General features: G+C 41.4%; 1 non-coding gene across 1 annotated transcript; it reads left to right on the top strand.

Moving 5' to 3' along the window:
* Positions 1 to 1,068: 1,068 nt before the first annotated feature.
* TRNAG-GCC (transfer RNA glycine (anticodon GCC)) lies at positions 1,069 to 1,139 on the top strand. The gene has a single exon. It is a non-coding gene; the product is annotated as a tRNA-Gly (tRNA).
* Positions 1,140 to 5,000: the final 3,861 nt, after the last annotated feature.

The raw sequence follows: 5,000 nt of genomic DNA, 5'->3' as shown, positions 1-5,000 counted from the left end.
TTTCTGGCTCGGCTAGGTGGGATAGCCGAGCCATGCCTCTTTATAACACTGGTCAGGCCAAATTAAATTAATAAAGAAACAAATCTATTCAACGAGTAAAAGGAGAGAGAGGGATTCGAACCCTCGATAGTTCTTTGTTCAGAACTATACCGGTTTTCAAGACCGGAGCTATCAACCACTCGGCCATCTCTCCGAGAGAGAATCTCTATTTTATTCCCCAAAATGGAACATGGCCATATGAGTTGATACTATAACTATCTCTAAAAACATCCAGCTTTATTTTGCTGTATCTATCCGTCTAGTATAGTATCTATCTGTTTATATAGATAGATGCATGAGCCAGTATGCCCGTTTGTGAAGTAAATAAAAATGGCCTCTCGGCTCCATGTAACAAATAAAAAAAATAAAAAAGAATACTAAATTAAAGATTAAAGTCGGAATAAGTTCGAAAAGGTCAATGTATTCATGGGCAAATCCCCGCATGATGGATTTTAGTACAATTTGGACTGAGAGGGGGATCAAATGGTATAGTTCAAGTTCATTTGTTGGTAGCTTGGAGGATTACAAGCATGACTATTGCTTTCCAATTGGCTGTTTTTGCATTAATTGCTACTTCATCAATTTTAGTGATTAGTGTACCCGTTGTATTTGCTTCTCCTGATGGTTGGTCAAGTAACAAAAATGTTGTATTTTCAGGTACATCATTATGGATTGGATTGGTCTTTCTAGTAGCTATCCTTAATTCTCTAATATCTTGAACCTCCTCGTACAAGAATAAAAAAGTGACCCCTCCCCCGAAGGAATTCGGACTGTGAGACACATTAAAATTCAATATGAGCCCCCCCCCCCTCAAAAAAAAAAAGAAAGAAAAAGTTGGAGGGAGAGGGGTCACTTCTTGAATGAAAAATGAATAATCTAATGTTAAAATAAAATAATTGGAATCTAATATAATATATTATATAGCCCTGTACAAATATGATCCAGACACACATATATATATATATATATATATATATGATATATCATATATGTGTGAACATGATGATGTTCATATCAGAACGAAGAAATGCGGATATGGTCGAATGGTAAAATTTCTCTTTGCCAAGGAGAAGATGCGGGTTCGATTCCCGCTATCCGCCCATGGTAAAATAATCTAATATAATATGATAAATGATTCGGTATAGTTGACCACGATAGTGTAGTGGTTCTAACTTCCCTCTTCTTTCCTACTATCCCAAAACAATTAACGGAGTTACACCTAACGTCTAAAAATGTAGCGGAGACAGGATTTGAACCCGTGACTTCAAGGTTATGAGCCTTGCGAGCTACCAAACTGCTCTACCCCGCACGAAAGACCCGGGAACTAATGGACCAAGAAGGATTGCCCCTCTACCATAATAAATAGAATAGCCCATTTCTACAGAATGGTAAAGGGGCCCCTCTATGATCATAGATCATAGAGACCCATAGAAATATGAAGAAGGGGTATTTTTACCCTTACCAACTTGATCTCGTTGCCCCCGGCAACAAACATGCATGAACCCTTTCGCGAAGTATGTGCCCGGATAGCCCAAAGTCCCGATAGTTACCTCTGGGCCTTCCGGTCGAAAAGCAACGTCGATGAAGACGTATAGGTGCACTATTACGTGGCGGGGATTGCAATTTTCCATGAATTTGCCATTTGTCACTCAACGACGAAACTTTGCTTATTTCTTTTTTTAGGGATCGGCGAATCAAATGATATTTCTCTTTTAATTTCCGCCTTTTATTCTCCCTTTGAATCAAACTTTTCCTTGCCATAATTGTTCAGTTCCTATTTTATTATCAATGATACGGGTCGGATCCTAGATGTAGAAATATAAGAGGGTAGTGGTAGTCCCCCTTCTCCACCGAATCAAATGAGATTGTTCCCGATGGAGCACATTACAAGAAAAATGAATTAACCAAATTTGCCTGATGTAGAGGCAATCAAGAAGGCTGCGTAAGTGAATATATAACCTACAGAAAAGTGGGCTAATCCAACCAATCTTGCTTGCACAATGGAAAGAGCCACTGGTTTATCCCTCCATCGAATCAAATTAGCCAAAGGTGTGCGTTCATGAGCCCATGCTAAAGTTTCAATCAATTCCTGCCAATATCCACGCCAGGAAATTAAGAACATAAATCCAGTCGCCCAAACAAGATGTCCAAATAGGAACATCCATGCCCAGACCGATAAACTATTCGTACCAAAAGGGTTATATCCATTGATAAGTTGTGAAGAGTTTAACCATAGATAATCTCTTAACCATCCCATCAAATAAGTGGAGGATTCGTTAAATTGGGAAACGTTACCTTGCCATAATGTGATGTGCTTCCAATGCCAATAAAAAGTAACCCATCCTATGGTATTTAACATCCAGAAAACTGCCAAATAAAATGCGTCCCAAGCCGAAATATCACAAGTACCACCTCGTCCCGGGCCGTCGCAAGGAAAACTATAACCGAAATCCTTTTTATCTGGCATTAACTTGGAACCGCGCGCGTCTAAAGCACCTTTTACTAAAATCAATGTAGTTGTATGCAAACCTAGAGCAATCGCATGATGAACCAAGAAGTCTCCAGGACCTATTGTTAAGAATAGTGAATTACTATTCTCATTAACGGCATTCAACCAGCCAGGTAACCATATGCTTCGACCAGCATTAAATGCTGGGCCATTCGTTGAAGATAAGAGTACGTCGAACCCATATGAAGTCTTACCGTGAGCAGATTGTATCCATTGGGCAAATATAGGCTCAATCAAGATTTGTTTCTCCGGAGTACCAAAAGCGAGCATGACGTCGTTATGAACATAGAGTCCTAAAGTATGAAACCCCAGAAACAGGCTGGCCCAACTTAAATGAGATATGATAGCTTCTTTATGGTCTAACATTCTTGCCAATACATTATCCTCATTCTGTTCTGGATTGTAATCTCGAATGAAGAATATAGCTCCATGAGCAAAGGCTCCTGTCATGATGAACCCTGCGATGTATTGGTGATGAGTATATAACGCAGCTTGAGTAGTAAAGTCTTGTGCTATAAATGCGTAAGCGGGTAAAGAGTACATGTGTTGAGCTACCAAGGAGGTAATAACCCCTAAAGAGGCTAGGGCAAGACCCAATTGAAAATGAAGCGAATTATTGATTGTGTCATAAAGACCCTTATGTCCACGCCCCAATCGACCTCCCGGAGGAATATGTGCTTCTAAAAGATCTTTCATACTATGCCCAATACCGAAGTTAGTTCTATACATATGGCCAGCAACGAGAAAAATAAATGCAATAGCTAAATGATGATGGGCAATGTCGGTCAGCCATAAACTTTGTGTTTGTGGATGGAATCCCCCGAGAAGGGTTAGAATGGCAGTTCCCGCCCCTTCGTAGGTGCCGAATAAATGACTACTGGAATCGGGGTTCTGGGCATAAAGATTCCACTGACCTGTAAAAAGGGGGCCCAACCCCTGGGGATACGGTAATACATCTAAGAAATTATTCCATCTGACGTACTGCCCCCTTGATCCGGGAATAGCGACATGAACTAAATGCCCTGTCCAAGCCAAGGAACTTACTCCGAATAGTCCTGACAAATGATGATTGAGACGAGATTCGGCATTTTTAAACCACGAAACGCTTGGTTTCCACTTGGGCTGTAGATGTAACCAACCCGCTATTAAGGATATGGCAGAAAGAAATAATAGAAAAAGAGCTCCAGTATAAAGATCCTCATTGGTACGTAAGCCGATTGTATACCACCACTGATAAACACCGGAATAAGCGATATTCACTGGGCCGAGAGCACCCCCTCGAGTAAAAGCTTCTACCGCCGGTTGACCAAAATGAGGATCCCAAATTGCATGAGCAATTGGTCTTACATGTAAAGGGTCCTGTACCCATGACTCAAAATTTCCTTGCCAAGCTACATGAAACAGATTTCCGGAAGTCCACAGAAAGATTATTGCTAACTGCCCGAAGTGAGAAGCAAAAATGTTCTGATAAAGACGTCCCTCAGTAATATCATCATGACTCTCGAAATCATGTGCGGTAGCAATACCAAACCAAATACGACGAGTAGTGGGGTCCTGAGCTAAGCCTTGGCTAAACCTTGGAAATCTTAATGCCATAATGCCTTTCAAATCCTCCTAGCCATTATCCTAGTGCAATAATTCTTGCTAAGAAGAATGCCCATGTTGTGGCAATTCCGCCCAGAAGGTAATGGGTTACTCCTACAGCGCGTCCTTGTACAATGCTCAAGGCTCTAGGCTGAATAGCAGGAGCAACTTTTAATTTGTTATGAGCCCAAACGATGGATTCAATGAGTTCTTGCCAATAACCACGGCCGCTGAATAGAAACATTAAACTAAACGCCCAGACAAAATGAGCGCCTAGGAAAAAAAGGCCGTATGCGGATAATGAGGAACCATAAGACTGAATTACCTGAGATGCTTGTGCCCATAAGAAATCCCGGAGCCACCCATTAATAGTAGTGGAACTTTGCGCAAAGTTCCCCCCCGTGATATGAGTTACCACCCCTTGATCACTTATACTGCCCCAAACATCTGACTGCATTTTCCAACTGAAGTGGAATATCACTACCGAAATGGAATTGTACATCCAGAATAGGCCTAAGAAGACATGATCCCAGGCGGATACTTGGCATGTTCCCCCTCTTCCGGGGCCGTCACAAGGGAAACGAAACCCAAGATTTGCTTTATCAGGTATCAATCGTGAGCTACGAGCAAATAGAACACCTTTCAGTAATATCAATACAGTCACATGGATCGTAAATGCATGAATGTGATGTACCAAAAAATCTGCGGTTCCTAATGGAATAGGTAACAAAGCGACTTTGCCCCCTACAGCCACTAAATCACTACCCCCCCAAGTCAAGCTGGTGCTTGTTGTTGCACCAGGAGCTGTTGCACTAGGTGCTAAAGCATGGGTGTTTTGTACCCATTGAGCAAAGATGGGTTGTAATTG

Source organism: Aristolochia californica, unplaced genomic scaffold (genome assembly GCF_029961685.1).
Source record: "Aristolochia californica isolate CCGP_79_NKW_82.1479 unplaced genomic scaffold, dmAriCali1.0.hap1 SCAF_181, whole genome shotgun sequence".
Taxonomy (NCBI): Eukaryota; Viridiplantae; Streptophyta; class Magnoliopsida; order Piperales; family Aristolochiaceae; genus Aristolochia; species Aristolochia californica.
The sequence above is the reverse complement of the archived record's forward strand: the minus strand, read 5'-3'. Positions and strand labels throughout refer to the sequence as shown.